Consider the following 18,620-nt stretch of genomic DNA (forward strand, 5'->3'; position numbering starts at 1 on the left):
GTGGAGGCCATGATGAGGAGAGAGTAGTTCACCCTTGGGGCTAAGGGTATGTACCAGTAGCTATGTGTTCAATCTCTCTCTCTCTCTCGTGTTCTTGAGATTGCACGATATTGATGTATCATCGGCCTTGTTAATCTAGTTGGATCATATGATGTTATTCCCTTGCTACCCTGTTGTGATGAATTGAATCTTTCCCTTTAAGATATTGTTATTTCGGATTGAATATTTTGGTTTGAGAATGCTTGATGTATGTATTGCATGTGGATACCCATAGCGACATTGGGGTATTCAAATGATTCACTTGATATGTTATGGCAGCAACTTGCGGATTCTGGTGACCTTGGGGATCTATACATAGGCATTGATTGCACATTTTCATACTACATTCTCCGATAGAAATCTCGAGGTGCTTCTTGAAGTTCTTTGTGTTGGATTGAATATGATAGATCTGAAATTGTTTGATGCATGTCGCATAATTTACCCACGGATACTTTAGGTGACATTGGATTATCTAGTTGACATTATGGTTGATTCATATGTATCTTGGTTATTATTCTAGTACGAACACACTTATAGGAATAGCTCAAAAGATTGACCAGAAAGAATAACTTTGAGGTGGTTCTACTACCTACACCAATTTCATCATATTGTTCTTCGCTAGATAGGAACTTTGGAGTGATTCTTTGTTGCACGTTGAGGGATGATCATATGATTCTATTATGTTAGCATTGTTGAGAGATTGCACTAGTGAAAGTATGAACCCTAGGCCTTATTACGAAGCATTTATACAATGTTTTGCTTGTTGTTTTACACTTGCTACCTTGTTCTTTTTAATATTTTCAGATTACAAAAACCTATATCTACTATGCATGCTACACTTCTATCACCATCTCTTCACTGAACTAGTGCACCTATACAATTTTCCATTGTATTGGGTGTGTTGGGGACACAAGATATTTTTTGTATTTGATTGTAGGGTTGTTTGAGAGAGAACATCTTCATTCCACACCTCTCATGGATTGATAAACCTTAGGTCATCCACTTGTGAAAGATTTGTTGGTGTCCTACAAAAGCTGCACTTGGAGGCCCAACAACGTCTACAAGAATAAAGTTGCATATTAGACATCAATGCCGTGGAAGGCATCCCCTCTTTTGTCTCAATCCATTAGTATGTCACTTGGAGCTACATTTTTATTCATCACATAATATGAGTTTTGCTTGGAGCGTCGTTTGCTTTTGTTTACTTTTGATTTAATTTTCCACAATCATCGTTTGCTAGACACACCTATTTGAGAGAGACACGCCATCATCCTAATTTATAAGAATACTCTATGCTCTTCACTTATATTTTTTGAGCTTAGCAGTTGCTCTAGTACTTCACTTATATCTTTTTGAGCAGGGTGGCATGTAGATTTTATAGAAATATTATGCTTTCGTTCTTCACTTATATTTTTTTGTGAGTTAAATAAATAGTGATGGTAATTTGCATGGGTCATAAGACTAGACCAAAAATAATAGGTCCTCAATGAGTGATAATTAAAACCATCATGCATCACATATAGAGAAATTATAAGTTAATGATATTGATGTGGTAATATGAAAACGTTGGGAGTGCGTTATTATTAATTCAAAGAGATGTCTACAATAAGAGATGTTAACTTATTGTTCGTCTAAAATTTAAAAGGGCATGGTGATGATGTGTGAGCATTTCTATTCCTCATTGAAATCCTAGTGTTGTTTCGAGCCACAGTCGCGCGATGGTTAATTCCTCCCAGCCCTCTCGCTCAGGGCATGCGAGTAGTACTTTGATTTGTGATAAAACTAATAAAACTTTGCAATAAGTATATGAGTTCTTTATGACTAATGTGACACCATGGACATACGCAATCTCGCCACCTCATATTTGCTAGCCTCTTCGGTATCGTGCATGTCCCATTCTCACCTCGAGGAACGGTGCAACTTTCATCGGTGCATCCAGACCCCATGACATGACACGCTCTGTTGCACATAAGCCTTCTTAAATCTTCCTCAAAACAGCCACCATACTTACCTATCATGGCATTAACATAGCCATTCCGAGATATTTTTCCATGCAAATTCCATCGTCACTTCACATGACTAGTTCATTCATCATCATATTGCTTTGCATGGTCACATAGAGCTGACATAGTATTTGTGGCAAAGCCACCATTCATCATATTTTTGATAGATGTCATGCTAGGTCTTTGCACATCCTGGTACACTATGAGAGGCGTTCATACAGATTCATATCATCCTATCAGCCTTGATATTGAGTTGTAAGCAAATAAAAGTGTGATGATCATCATTATTAGAGCATTATCCTAGTGAGGAAATAAAAATGGGGGAGGCCAAATGAGACCACCATAAAAAATGAATGAGAGAAAAAGAAAGAAGCGACTTTGCTACTACCCTTTACCACACTTGTGCCTCAAAGTGGCACCTTGTTCTTCATATGGAGAGTCTCATGTTATACCATTCATCTGCTAGCGGGAAACACTTTTTCATAAACTTGGATTGTATATTCCCATGACGGGCTTCCTCAAATACCTGAGGTCTTCATGAGCAAGCAAGTTGGATGCACATCCCAATTAGCTTTAGATGAGCTTTCATACACTTATAGATCTAGTGCATCATTTGCATGGCAATCCCTACTCCTTGCATCGATATCTATCGACGGACATCTCCATAGCCCGTTGGTACGCCTAGTTGATGTGAGACTATCTTCTCCACTTTTTACCCCTTTGATACCTACCACCATATTCTATTCCACCTATATGTTGTGTACAATGGTTCACGCTCATGTATTGCGAGCATAATAAAAAGTTGATGCATATTGAAAAAGTACACCATGCCTTGCTAATATAATAAGATGAATGGGGGTAAAACAATCCTTAGGATAGTATACTTTGAAAGATTAATGATTTTGTTGCATATACTTATAGGTATTTATATGTTAATGTTTGTTAGTTCATCGTTTCTCAATGGGCATACATGCACAAGGTTACATAATGGGTAGCATGTCACATCAAAAATTCTATTTTTATCATTTACCTACTTGAGAATGAGCAGGAATTAAGCTTGGGGATGCTTGATGCGTATCCAACGTATCTATAATGTTTGATTGTACCATGCTGATATGGTATCATACTTTTTGGGTTTTTACTTACCATTTTATATTGTTTTGAGCACTAACCTATTCAACTAGTGCCTAGTTCCACTTGCTGTTTTCTGCATGTATTTTTTTATTTTTCAGGTTTTCAATACCGAACGAAATCCAATTGACATGAAACTTTTTGGAGATTTTTTGTGGACCAAAAGAAGACCAATGAGCATCGGAAGAAGGCTCAGGGCCACACAAGGGCCCCACAAGCAAACACGGTGCAGACTGGGGGCTCCCTAATGGCTTGTGGCCCCTCGAGGCTCTCTCGACTCCGTTCTTTGGCTTATAAATTCTCATGTATCCTAAAAACCCTAAAGGAAGTCCTAAAACACTTTTTACGTCACCACAAGTCTCTATTCCAATGGGAGGCCATCTAGAGCTCTGCTCTAGCACCCTGCCAGAGTGGGATTGATCACGGAGGGCCTTTTCATCAACCTTGCTGCCCTCATGATGATGTGTGAGTAGTTCACCACAGACCTACGGGTCCATGGCTAGTACCTAGATGGCAATCTCTCTCTCTATTGATCTTCAATACAATGATCATCACATCTTTGCTTTGATCCATATGATGTAATCCTTTTGTGCGGTGTGTTTGTCGGGATCCAATGAATTGTGGGTTCATGTTCAGATTATTCATGATAAATATTTGTGTCTTCTATAAGTACTAATATGATTCTTATGTGCATGATTATAATATCTTCATAATTCTCTCTGGTCTATTGAAATAGTTTGGCCAACTAGATTGATATTTCTTCACTGAGAGAGGTGCGTTGTAATAGGTTCAACCTGGCAAATTTCTATATCCCACTGAGAGAAGGAGATAAAATGCATCTTTGCGTTCCTTCTACTAAGGATAGCACGATGGGGTTTATTTATATTGCTTGAGTTTACTTTGTCTACATCATGTCATTGTTCTCCATGCATTACTCTGTTTTACTTAATACTTTAGATGCATGCTGGATAGCGGTCAATGAGTGGAGTAATAGTAATATGTGCAGACATGAGTCGTCCTATTTGTTTATGGACGTGATACCTATATACACATGATCATTGACATGAATATCGCATAACTATCCGCTTTTTTATCAATTGCCCAACAGTAATTTGTTTACCCATCGTATGTTGTTTTCACGAGAGATGCCATTAGGGAAAACTATGGCCCCCGGGTCTAATGACCATATATTTATGAACCCTTCAATACCTTGCTACCATTTAATTGTTTTTATTTTATTTTGCATTTTACAATTATCTGCTCATCTCACTTGCTTGCAAATAACGAGACCAAGGGGATTGACAACCCTCTTGCCCGCGTTGGGTGCAAGTTGTTTGCTATTTTGTGTGCACCCACTGAATACGGTTGTGGTTGATATTCCTATTGGTTCGATAAACCTTGGTTTCATAACTAAGGAAATACTTACTCACATTGTGCTGTGATAACCCGTTCCTCTTCACACGAAACCCCACGAATATCACACATATCAATAATCAACTATAACTAGACCAAGAGAATTTCCACTGAGGCTCTTGTAAGCATTGGGACCAAACATATCCATGTGAATTAGCTCGAGTGTCCTCCTAGTAGTCATGATGTTCTTTGCTTTATGACTTCCACCCACTTGTTATCCCGCTTGACAAGCACTACAAAGTCTATCTTTGTCAAAGATAACATAACACCAAGTATATGATCTTCTTTTATAAGCTTCTCTAGATTACGCATACCTACATGTCCTAGCCTTCTATGTCATAGCCAACCTTTAGAAGATTTTGCAATAAGACAAGTACGAGTTTTGGCGCTTTTAGTGATATCAACAATGTATAGATCACCTATATGAAAATCTGTAAAGATCATGTTAGGATTATCTTGATGAAACACTTGGCAATCAACTTTAGTAAATACCACACTAAAACCAAAGTTGGCTCGTCTAGATACAAAAACATGATTGTAGCCAAGGGATTCAACAAGCATGACATTTTGAATAGTACTATCATGAGTTATAGCCACCTTGCCAAGACCTAGTACCTTACCCTTGGAGTTGTCCCGAAAACTCACATACTCTAACGCCCCCGCCTTAACCGTACACTAATCATACACGCAAATGCGTACGATCAAGATCAAAGACTCACTGAAAGATATCACAACACAACTTTAGACACAAATAAAATGATACAAGCTTCATATTACAAGCTAGGGGCCTCTAGGGCTCGAATACATAAGCTGAAATACAAACAAGTCAGCAGAAGCAACAATATCTGAGTACAGGCATAAGATAACAAGTGTGCCTTAAGAAGGCTAGCACAAACATCAACATGGATCAAAAAGGCAAGTTCTCCTGCCTAGGAGCCTCCTAACTACTCCTATTCGTCGGCGGCCTCCACGTAATAGTAGGCTCCGTCAGGGTAGTAGTAGTCGACAGCGGGATTAGCTCGCTGCTGGGCTCCGTCATCTGATAGCAGCAATCGTATCGAAAGAGAAAAGGGAAGCAAAGCAATGGTGAGTAATCATCCAAAGTACTCGCAAGACTTACATCAGAACTATACTAAGTATGGATCAGTATCAAAGGAATGGGGCTATAACTTTGGACTGAACTACAGAAATTCCAGAAGAGAGGGGAAGGACCTAGTCCTACCGAAGACTAGCATCTTCAGTGTCTTGCAGCATTAGAAGAGTTTAGATTGGTAAAACATATACAAGCATGTAGTATCAGGGCCCAGATATCCTTCCTCGACTCCCTATGAGGAAGTTGTCCCAGAGCCACCATTTCGTTTTAAGTGTCACAAGTATCCAGTTCTAGTTGTAGTAGATCGGGATACTCTCTGAGCGCCCGTTATCCTTGACACGATTATTCAGGAAATTCCCAAGGCCTTGGTTCCTTAGTCGTACTCAGTTTTCCCCATTTCCTTAGTTTTTGCACACTTTTCCCCATGTGATGAAATTCTGCTTTCAAATTTTCCTCACTTTTGCCCCCGAAAAATAGCTCAAAACTTACCCAAAATGAACGTGTGGGGAAAACTGAGTATGACTAAGGAACCAGGGGCATGGGAATAAAAAATCCATTATTCAAATAGATATACTTCCCTGCAGGGGTGCACCAACTTAGCTAACACACTCGATTAACTCCCGCCGGACACACTTTCGTGGGTCCCATCTAGCCTCGCCTGATCGACATGTCGTAGTCCTACCTAAGCTCAATAGAGGCCAACACGTCGGTCTACTCCTAAGTGCTTAGGGGTGTTGGTCTCATATTCCATTGAACTCCTACGCGTTACGAGGATGTTCATTATCATTCCTAGATACCTCTTAATCCAAAGCAGGTGCTTACATGGACCACCCGTGTGTGTGCCGCCCACTTTGGCATCTGAAGAACTTTCAAAATAATGTACGTTGAATAGTGTCGATACTTATTCCTGCGTGGTGGATAGTGCGAAAAATGCTAGAGTCCTACTCACATCACATATCCAAACCCGTTAGTGTCTTGGGAACTCGCCGAAACGATCAGTGATCCTCTCGATCCTGTTGCCCCATCTCACGGACTGAAGGCAAGGGCAAAGAATGTCCGCCTGTGTCGCGTAATTATCTCGCGGGTACCCTCCAGGTTAACCCGACTCAGAAGAGACTGTCGAAAACTCATGTTCACCACAACCGGGCTGGTAGTGCCAGTCCCTTCAGTCCCACAATACCAGTAATGGGGGCAATAGGTAAATGTGAAAATTTGTCCTTATCATCAAGGGGAATCCAAGGAATAACCTTCAATGTATTCCCACTCGATGTAACCATCAAGGTGACCGGGGAGGAATCACCCTCCAGGGTTCACGCTTGAGGGATTGCACGACAAAGTCGTTATGAGGAGTGGTGAAGGAGGAATTACCCTCCGTAATCCATGAACGACTAGCTAAATACAGAGTTATCATTAGTAATGATTTATGAGGTATCACTCGATAGTAGCTCTATAGAGTCGTACAACTAAGCGGGTGTGTGATGATGTGTCGGTCTTGGCTCGTCGATCACCTCGATCGAATCTTCTGGTAAAGTAGTGAGGCAACAAGGACAAGACGGAGGGTCACTGATGGGTCACTAACCAACCTATACTAAGCATATAGGACAACAGGTAAAGTACAACATCAGGTTACAAAAGTAGGCTATGCATCAGAATAAGAGCTATCGACAACAATAGTAAAATCTAATGCAAGCATGAGAGAGATGGAATGAGCGATATAGGAATGATCAAGGGGGCTTTGCTTGCGTGGAAGCTCTGCAGATAGACTCGGACCCTCGACGGTGAAGTAGTCGATCACCATATCAAGAACGATCTCGGGGTCTACCAAAGAAGAAGGAGGAGGAAGAAACAATAAATAACAGGCATACAAATGCAACAGAAAGCATGACAATAGGCTAAGCTAGGATGACCTAACGCAGTACTACATGATACAAACGAAGCGGGAAAACATCTGGGAATATTCTCCCGGCGTTTGGCACTTTTCGTACAAATGAATCGGAGGGGAAGAATCCATATTCATCATGTAAGAAGCAAGTGACAAATGAATGAATAGCATATTCGGATCCGTTATATTTTTCGGATCAACTTCCATATATGATTATTTTCATCCGAGTTATGAATTATTTTATATGATTTTTCAAACTTTCAATGATTTTCTGAATTTTCGGCATTTATTTGATCCGAATTGACCAAGTCAATTTGACTCGTCAAAAGGGGAATAGTGCCTCTAGGACCTGAATGTTAGTGACATATTTTAAGTGAAAGGTTATTTAAGGCACTCGGGTCCACATGTCATTGACACACTAACTAAACTAGCACTAGTTAACTCCTAACCAATAGTAAATTAGTACAAACTAATTCGAAATTAGTCATATCTAATAGTGCCAGCTACACACACACTCTCTCACCCACACACACAACACACACACTCACCATAGCCATGGTCGTGGCTAGCAGCAACAGCACGGGTAGCGGCAGGCAGCAACACTAGTAGCTAACGCCAGCAACAAGGGTAAGCAGCAGCGAGCAACAAGCATCGGCGGTAGTAGCCGATGGCAACAACAAGCAACAACAAGCAGCAATAGCAGTAGTTGTTGGAACCGAAGATGCCGGGGTGGAGTAGCTCACAGGATCGCTCGAGAGAGAGGTAGACGAACACAGGAGGGTATTGTGCTGCGCACTAAATGCGGTGTTTTCTCTGGTCTATTTCTCTTATTTGTGAATGAAATACAGGAAAGAATCAACCACGCCCGCGAGCTTGCCAGTCGTGCCATCCCATGACGCTCGCGATGCGGGTGACTCGCGCGTGCCGCAGGCTGCGCAAGCATGCCATCCCATGCACAGTAACGGTTGTGTGAAACTAGCTACCTCTAACTGAATTTGAGCTATTCTAACTGAAGCTGAAACTACCAGGCCACATGGTCGTTTATTCTGCTGACTGAAAGAAAAACTACCCTACCTACTGAAACCGAGTAGGGGAATTATATGTTCAATAATTCACCCCCTAATTCCGACGCCCGGTGCTCACCATGGCGATGCCGAACTTCTGTCGCATTTCGATGAACTTGATCCGTCCTAGCGCCTTGGTGAGGAAATCAGCAAGTTGTCCATCAGTGCCGATGTGGTCGACTTCCACCTTGCCATCTTCGGTGCCCTCACGAATAAAATGATAGCGGATGTCGATATGCTTACTTCTATCGTGGTGCACCGGGTTCTTGCTCAAAGCAATCGCCGACTTGTTGTTGACGCGCAGCTTCACCTTCGTTGGAGTGTCGCCAGTGAGCTCGTCGAGGAGCCTGCACAGCCACACACCTTGACAGGCTGCGGTTGCTGCCGCCATATACTCGGCTTTGCAAGACGAGATAGCCACGACCTTCTGTTTGTGTGAAGTCCATGTGATCAGGCTAGAATTAAGGAAGAAAACAACTCCAGTTGTGCTTCGCCGATCATCAACGTCCTCGACGTGATCGTTGTCACTGTAACCGATCACTGTCGGTGCTGCTGCGCCTCCATGCTTGTAACAGCAGCCATGGTTCAGAGTGCTACTGACGTAACGCAGAATCTGCTTGACGGCAGCCCAGTGAGCAGCCGTCGGAGCCTCCAGGTATCTGCTCACCATCCCTACCAAGAAGGAGATGTCTGGCCTTGTGTTGCAGAGGTACCGAAGGCTCCCAACGATGCTTCTGTATCGTGTGGCGTCCACGAGCTCGTCGGCGCCAGTCTTGCCTAGTTTGAGCCTGCTCTGCATAGGTGTGTCTGTGGGATTGCACCCCCTCATCCCAGCTGCATCGATGATCTTCTTGGCGTAGGTGTTCTGACAGAGCGTGATCTCTCCATCCTTCTGACGCACCTCGATCCCAAGATAGTAACTTAGGAGACCAAGGTCGCTCATGTCGAACAACCTCTGCATCTGCTCCTTGAATGCAGTGATCTCGTCGATGTTGGTGCCGGTGATGATCAAATCATCCATGTATACGCCGATGAGCAGTGTCCCCGCAGCGGTGCTCCTCCTATACACCGCATGCTCGAGGGGGCTACGCTCGAATCCAAGCGACGAGAGGGAGGCGTCGAGATTTGCATACCATACCCGTGGAGCCTGTCTCAAACCGTATAGGGCCTTATGGAGTCGAAGCACTTTCCCTTCCTAGCCGGCAATGACTAAACTAGGTGGCTGGTGAACGTAAACCTCCTCAATCAGATCGACATTCAAGAACGCCGGTTTGACGTCCATGTGATGGACTTGCCAACCTTTGTGCGCTGCTAGTGCCAGCATCAGTCGTACTGTTTCCATGCGAGCCACCAGCACGAACACCTCGTCATAGTCCACGCGCTGGCGCTGTACATAGCCTTTCGCCACCAAGCGCGCCTTGTGCTTCATAATCTTGCCGGAGGGGTCTCTTTTAACCTTGAAGACCCATTTCTGTCCTATGGCGCGGTGACCCGCCGAGAGCGTGGTGAGCTCCCATGTTTTGTTGCCGCGGATTGCCGCCAGCTCGGCGTCCATGGCACTCCTCCAACATGCTTCATCAAGAGCCTCGTTGACACTCTCAGGATCATCCGCAGCAACAAGGTAGAGACCGACGTGCTCTTCTTTTGCCACTACATCCACTTCTGCGAGGACGTGCTTCATCTTGCAGTAGTGGGGCGGCGTGTGGTCGAGGTCGTGCGGCTCCCAGTCGTCACTAGGCGGCATCGCCCATCCATCCTCTTCGGAGACTGGGGTGCGTGGTGACGACGTCGATGCGATGGGGGAGCCCGCGAGCATGGACGGTGGGGACGGCGTTCCGTCTGCGGTCGATGGGGGAGTCTGCACGTCGACGATCTCTTCGTCACCATAGACGACCATGAAGTGTTCGTCCATTGGGCGCGCCGCAGCTCCTTGGACCGGCGTCCAGTCCCACTTCCTCCTTTCTTCAAATACAACGTCGCGTGTGACGTGCATCTTGTTCGTAGCTGGATTGAATACTCCGTACGCCTTGGCTCCCTCCGCGTACCCAAGGAAGATCATTGGCGTCGAGCGGTCGGCCAGTTTGTCGATGTCGGGGCCGATGCGCTTGACATGAGCAACGCACCCGAAGGTGTGGAGATGGTGGACTATCGGCTTGTTCTTGTGCCACGCTTCGTACGACGTCCGTCCGTCGACGCTATGCATGGGGGATCGATTGAGCAGATACACCGCGGTCTTGACCACGTCGCCCCAGAATGTGGCGGGCACGGCCATGATCTTAAGCAAGCACCGTGTCATCTCTACCACAGTTTGGTTTTGCCGCTTGACCACGCCGTTTTGCTGAGGCGTGTATGGCATAGTGGTGCAGTGCTTGATTCCTCCATCTTCGCAGTACAGGCGGAATTCGGTGGTGTTGAATTCGCCGCCCCGATCGGAGCAAAACACCATGAGCCGGCATCCAGACTCTGCTTCGGCAAGAGCCTTGATCTTCTTAAACCGCTGGAACGCTTCGTCCTTGGATGTGATCACCTCCAACCACATGTATCGTGAGTGATCATCAACGACTAGCAGAAAATATCGATTACCTCTGGTTGTTGCTGGTTTGATCGGCCCGCAGAGGTCCGTATGGACGAGCTCGAGCGCACGCTCTGCGCGGTATGCTGAGGCCTGCGGAAACGGGAACCTCTGCTGCTTCCCTAGAGCACACCCGTCACAGTACTGATCCACACGATCGACGTGGGGTACGCCATCCGCCATCTCCAGGCGTGCAAGGTCGCGCAGCGCCCTGAAGTTCAGGTGGCCGTAGCGAGAGTGCCACAGCCATGCCTTATCGTCGCCACTCGTCAGCAGGCACACCGGCTAGGTCAGAGACAAGCGGAGGACGTAGAGGCGCCCAGCGTTGCGCTCCACGCAGGCGAGCAGCCGCCCGTCGGGGTTGCGGAGACGAAAGACCCCCGCGTGGATCGTCGTCTCGCACCCAAGCTCATCCATCTAACTAATGCTCAAGATGTTGCTGCATAGTCGTGGTATGTAGTATACCTCTGAGAGCGTCAGGTGTTCACCACTGCGGCACTCGAACAATATCGTCCCTCTTCCCTCGATCTGCACACTGGACCCGTCGCCGAGCTTCATAGTTCCCCGTGCTCCCAAGTCGAGCTCGGAGAAGATCTCGTGGCGGCCGGTCATATGGTTGCTTGCCTAGTGTCTAGATACCAGGCGGTGTCACAGTTGTCGTCCTACTGTGAAGCGCGCGCCTGGGAGCGTTCCTCGTTCAGGAGAACACGCTCGACCGGACGCTCGGTGGTGAGAGTGAGGGCGGTGACTGTGGCGAGGAGGTGAGCTGCCTCATCATCCTGATCGCGAGCCACCACAAGGTTTGCCTGATCCTTGCGTTCACGGCGTGGCTCAGTGCACTGCTTTGAGAAATGCCCAAGTTTGTTACAGTTGTAACATTTGACCTCGGACATATCGCGTTCTCCGTTCGCCGTGCCGTCGTGCCCGCCGTTTCCACTACCGCCATGGCCTCCGCCCCGATGGTTTTGTTGCTTGTTGCGGCATCGATTCGAGCCACCGCCCTGTCCGCCGGACCCGCCTGGTCTGCCAGACCCACCTTGACCGCCGCCCTGGCTGGTGTTCTGGCATTGGACGCGTTGGTTCTTGCATGAAAGCCACTGTGCCTCCGTCAATAACAGATGTGCCCTGCCGCCTCCACCTTGATCGTTGGTGAGGTAGCGCTCCTCCGCGGAGCACAGGCGACCGGCGAGTTCCTCAACATAGAGCGTGTTGAGGTCAAGCATCGTCTCGATGGTGAGAGCAATCTGCATGTAGCAAGACGGGACGACGCGAAGGAATTTATGAACCACCCTCACCTCATCCATGGTGTCGCCAAGTGAACGCAGATTGTTGAGGAGCGAGGTGATCCTCATGTTGAATGCGTCGAGCATCTCTCCATCACGAAACGCGATGGGCTCAAACTCGGAGCGAAGCCGTTGCCCCGTGGCCTCGCAGATGCGTGCAACGCCCATGCGCATGGTTTTGATCGTATCCCATGCCTCCTTTGTCATCTTCTTCACCACGATCGCACCCACCATCTCCGGTAGTACGGATCGTAGGATCGCCGCCAGCGCCGCCTTGTCGATGGGGACGCTTGACGGATTTCCGTCAACCGTGTTCCACATCAAGTTTGCCTCCATGTTGATTTGCCTCAGCATGGACCACTCGAACTAGTTCGTCGGCATGAGAATTCTCCACACCGTGGTATCGCCCGGGATTAGGCGCTCCTGGATCGTGCGCTCGTGCACGATAATCTCCTTTCCATGCCGGCGGTTGCGACTGCGACCGCGGTTACGACCGCGGTCAGGAGTCACCGAGCGTACCCCATCGTTGTCGCTCCTCCCAGCTGCTCCCGGAGAGGTCGAACCGGCCATGGTCACCAAGGAACGACGCGGCTCTGATACCACTTGTTGGAACCGAAGATGTCGGGGTGGAGTAGCTCACAGGATCGCTCGAGAGAGAGGTAGACGAACATAGGAGGGTTTTGTGCTGCGCACTAACTGCAGCGTTTTCTCTGGTCTATTTCTCCTATTTGTAAAGAAATACAGGAAAGAATCAACCATGCCCGTGAGCTTACCGGTCGTGCCATCCCACGACGCTCGTGATGCGGGTGACTCGCGCGTGCCGCAGGCTGCGCTAGCATGCCATCCCATGCTCACTAACGGTCGTGCGAAACTAGCTACCTCTAACTGAATTTGAGCTATTCTAACTGAAGCTGAAACTACCAGGCCACATGGCCGTTTATTCTGCTGACTGAAAGGAAAACTATCCTAGCTATTGAAACCGGGCAGGGGAATTATATGTTCAATAGTAGCGTAGGAGCAGCAGCAAAGCACAACAGCAACGGTAGCAGAGCAACAAGCAGCAGCGGCTCAAGAGCAGCAGCACTAGTGGCAGCGACAGCAACACAACATCTGCACAGTTCGGTTGTGGGTGCAGGCGAGTGCAGGTGGACGTAGGCACGGGCGAGCACGCACACATGCATGTATGTACGTGTACGCGTACGCTCGGACCAGCTCGAGGACGGAAGCTATGACAACGGATCAAGGACCGGGGCCGGTCCTGTGATTTCAGGGGCCCGGGGCGAAACTACAATTTAGACCCTTAGTGGCTCTTAGTATGTAAATGTCAAACAAGTAATCATATATATATATATATATATATACTAGTAAAAGTGCCCGTGCATTGCATCGGGTTAGATAGTCAATTTTTGGATCATGATTTTTGTATTTGAAAAGCTCGTGCCTCCCTTCCCCTCCTCTCACGCCCTCCGTCAAAATCTACTTAAACTCCGCACCGTCATTGAAGTGCTAGTAGATATGTAAACATACAACAATCTATTATAGCAACTAATACCTATAATATCTTATAGTAGCAATATTATGGTAGGGGGAGTGGGATCCAGGAGAGCGACGAACAGGGGAGATACCTTGCGACAAGTAGGAGGCGCTCGCTATCGAGGAGGCTGGACACCGTCGTCGGCGGGTCTGCGGGATGGACGTCGACGGGCAGCTCATCCCTTCTCCGTGCATGGTCAACGAGCAGTTGCGGTTTTATTAATTTTTTCAGAAAACATGACTGTATTCGTATATAAAAACAGACACACGGACATATGAAAATGAAATGATCAAAAGAGTTGCTCATAAATATAATGAATTGTGCAATGCCTATATTTTTTCTCTGACTAACAATTCCTTCCATCCTTACATTCCGTAATAATTTCTCGTATCAATCCTCCCTCTAATAGGGGGCAATTCATTTTATAGCCTGCAATTTTCTTTCACGCGAGACGTATGCAACATCATGCACCTTCTAGCCAGTTTGTTACCTTGATTACTCGCGGATATATTTAAACCGATCTGATTAAATATACAGAAAGATGTCATACTATTTTATTTTTTGTGCTATATGCCGGTCACAACATTTTGTCAAGTAGATAATGATAAGTTAGTAGAAATCCAGGTTTAACTTGCTTACTCAAGCAAGATATAACAAAATAAAAGGAAGGAGAAATATTCCCGTGTGGCAGAAGCAAGACATTATGGAGTTCAACATCACCATAATATTATCATAAGGCAACATCAGGTTCAATGCTATTTATGTACACATCATTATTGAAGATCAAGAAATCTTATCGTTTCATTAGAAATGATAGCTATTTTTTATCCATATGGTACATGTAGTTAGAGCTATAAATAAGAACATAGCTCCATGCTCAGTACTTTTCACATTGAAGGTAATCTTCATAATGCCAATACAATAATAGTTGGAAAAAAATCACAGAACATTTATCTCCTAAGAGCATAGACCGTGACTACATGCCCAACCAAATGCCAATTTCCTGAATCAACATATCACTGAACAGTCATGTCCGCTAACATCATAGCATGACCACACCAAGATATAGTGGTAGTGAATTAACTTATTTACACTGATTTTATACGGTATAGTAGTAAACTATATTATATATAGATACATGGATAGATAGCTCCGTCCAGAGGCCTTGTCTTCCAAATTGCTTGCAGCAACCCACTTGTCTTAGCGTAAACACCTGGTGATGCAAACAGTAATATAAAAGAAATGATAGTAACATATAGTCGTTATGTGCCCCCAAAATAATAATGGTTCAGTAAAAACATCAAGATACATCACATCTCTTTGCACATATCACAATGGTCATACCAATCTATGGCATACCGTGCGTGTTTAATAGTTATAACAAAACACAATAGAAGTACACTTGATCACATCTCTTTGCACATATCACAATGGGCATACCAATCTATGTCCGGAGGCGAGGACGGTGACGGCGCTGGTCGTGGATGGGTCAGAGTCAAGAATGGTCGAAGATAAAGTGTCCTTTCTCCCTGTTCGATTCATCACTTCCTACTTGAAAAAAGAAACAGAGCATCATAGTTAAATAATAACATAATACTTAGTAACCATCAGCACCTCACTTCCAACTTTAAGCAATGCTAGGTCATGGATTTTATAAAAACTATTTATAAACATTGGTTACCAGGTCATGGATCATGCACAGAGAAATGATCCTCCCTGGAAACCGATACAAAACGACAGTTTCACTCATCTCGTCCGAATAATGAACAGTATACATTTATGCACGAAGAAACAGTTTTTTTGGCTACCAACGGATTAATGGAAGTAAATAAAGCATTTTTGGAGTAAGCACCAAAAAAAACTTTGGATATACACAATCAAATAGTACACATGGAACCATAAGATTTCCTGGGTACAACACACCCAAAAGAAATTGGCTAATGAGAAGTTGCTTCCTATATTTTAAACATGGGCACAAAAGAAACCATTCATCATACATTCTGAATCTGATTCCAATGTGCATAAGAAATGCATGCCTTGCCATCAATCAAATTCTTTAGTCACATTAGTTCCTTTGGAAGAGCATATACACTTGAGTTAGTTTTAGCTATTCAATGCTTGAACAAATAGTGGCTAGCACTATTAATCGATACATAACATAATCATAGCTTGAGTGCAAATTAAGTCTGCAGGGACATAGTACTTTCAAAATCGTTGTACATGCCAAATTGGTGAATGGTATTCAACACAAAGTTCGATACACGAATTGGTCAATGCAGGCATGAAAATAAGGTTTAGTGTTGCGATAACTTACGTGACATAGCCATTGTTGTCGATATGTGCAGCGAGAAACTCTGACACGGTCATGTCTCTAGACAGCACCCAGTTGGCCATTGCACGGTGCCTCTTGTCGATCCTCATCTCCGCCAAGTAGAGGAATGCCCGTGCCACGGCTAGCGTGGACACAAGAATCCATGGAGAGGCAAAAAGGCGTCCATGCAGTGTCCTGAACACGTGATCGCCATACCCGACCGTGGTCACCAACATCACTGCAAGGTAAACGACATCAAGCCAGCCCATGCTCTCCACCTTCCTGAGCACGGTGACCCCAACGCCGACGCAGATGGCCACCACACCAAGGGCGAGGGCGACCTTCATGCGGACGCGCATTTGGCCCTTCTTGATGTCAAAGATGTAGTTGTGCCTGTGCTTGCGTGCAGAGCGGGGGTTCTTGATTGCGGTGATGAGGAGGTGCTCCTGGAGGTCGAGCACATAGGACACCATGCCGGAGAGCAGGATGTTGACGAAGCCGAAGCCGATGAGGACGAAGGATATGGCGAAGAGCTTGACGGCAGGGCTGGCCGGGGTGATGTCCCCGTAGCCGATTGTGCAGAGCGTCACGATGCAGAAGTAGAGGGCGTCGACGATGGGGTGGGTGGGCCCGGCGGAGGAGGTGAAGTTGGCCGGGAAGGCGGCGTAGAAGGTGACGCCGAGGGCGAGGTAGGCGAGCAAGAAGAGGAAGGCATGCAGCACGATGACCGGCCTCCGCGGCGACGGTGGCGGGTTGTGGTGGTCGGCCTCGGCGGAGGCAACGAGGACGGCGGCGCTGAGCGGCGCCATGGCGGGCGCGGTGCGGGAGCGGTGGAGGTTGGTGCGGCCGCTGATGAGATTGCAGAGCGATGGCGTGGTGGGCTGGGGCGGGGCCTCCTTGTCGGAGGGAGGGGAGGAGGCGCAGGACGGGTGGTCGTAGTCGCGGAACGGGTCCGCGTGGCCGACCGAGAGGCGGCGGTAGTGGTGGTGCCCCGACGGCGGGGAAGGGGGAGGGGGTGGAGGCGGCGGCGGCGGGTGGTGGGGCCCGAAGATGAGGCGGTCCTTGTAGGAGGAGGCCGGGGAGGGGGGCGGCGCGGCGTCGAAGTTGGAGACCGGCGCGTGCTCCGGCAACGGGTGGAACGGCTACGGCGCCGTCGTGGGGAGCAGCGGGTCCGTGTCCATGGCCGGAGACCACCGACCGGGGCCGGGCGGGGGGTTTCTTGGTTGGATTCTTGATGGGGTGGCGACGGAGGCGGTCTAGCCCCGATCCAGATCGGGATCGGGAGGGGAGGGGAGAGAAGTGGGGGAGGATCGTGTGGGAGTGGGGGTGTCGGTGCCTCCCGAGGGGAGGCTATAGGCCAGGGGCTGGCCCGGCGCGGGCGGCCAGGAGGGGCGCCGGCAAGGGGCGACGGCGGGGAGGCGGGAGGCGGGCGGTGGCGGAGAGCCCAGTGCTGGTGGTGGGGAGGCCCGTAGCTACGGACGGACGAGGGGGTTTACGTAAAAACGAAACGTTTTTTAACTCACGTAAGGACCGCGGGTTGAATAGCCGAAAACATAAGGACTTTTTTGCAAAACCGCCAGCGACGTACGGCAGAAGCGATCCGTGGTTTATTATTAGGGGAGACTTTTATCAAAGAAAACAATTAAGTGCATCTAAAATCAACGTGCATATCACATAATGTATTACATATTACCTTCAAAAATTCTGCTAACATTCTAAGATGGCAAATCGCTAATGCTAGTAGCATATCAATTTCATCATGCAATTTTTTTCTCAATACGTAAAATTTCCCACCCATTTAACCTCTCTTGTGACATTGTAGATCTTAGGTAGTTCTTTAATAATTTCAACATTAGAAAACTTTTTAAGCTGATGCCACAGTCACAAGCATAGTAAATAAAATGTCCTATCATGTTCCTCTCCATTGCTCATTTTTCTTGAGTAATGGCTATACGAAAAATGTCTTCATGTTTCATTCAATGGACATTTCGTGTTTTCTTCTTCCCATTTAGGCCATTTTTTCACTAATATGTCCCTCCCTTTGTTATCAAGACTACCAATTGCTTGGATCATAAACATCCACATTAATTATCGTTTCCCCATCAAAACTAGAAGATTATGCCGCATATGAATTATATATGGGCTCATGATCACTCACATTGGTATCATCCATGTTGATGTCAACATTGTCTTCTTTAGGAGTCTGACAATTATCTTTTGGATTGGCACTAGTTTGATCATCCGCAAGAACTATTGTCAACTACTGTGGATTTCTTGAATTGCTCGTGTTGCTTC

At 46.6% G+C, this 18,620-nt stretch overlaps 1 pseudogene; it reads right to left on the minus strand.

The window, feature by feature from the left end:
• Positions 1-16,121: 16,121 nt before the first annotated feature.
• LOC123441803 lies at positions 16,122-17,506 on the minus strand (annotated as a pseudogene).
• Between the last annotated feature and the right edge of the window lie 1,114 nt (positions 17,507-18,620).

Source organism: Hordeum vulgare, chromosome 3H (assembly GCF_904849725.1).
Source record: "Hordeum vulgare subsp. vulgare chromosome 3H, MorexV3_pseudomolecules_assembly, whole genome shotgun sequence".
NCBI lineage: Eukaryota > Viridiplantae > Streptophyta > Magnoliopsida > Poales > Poaceae > Hordeum > Hordeum vulgare.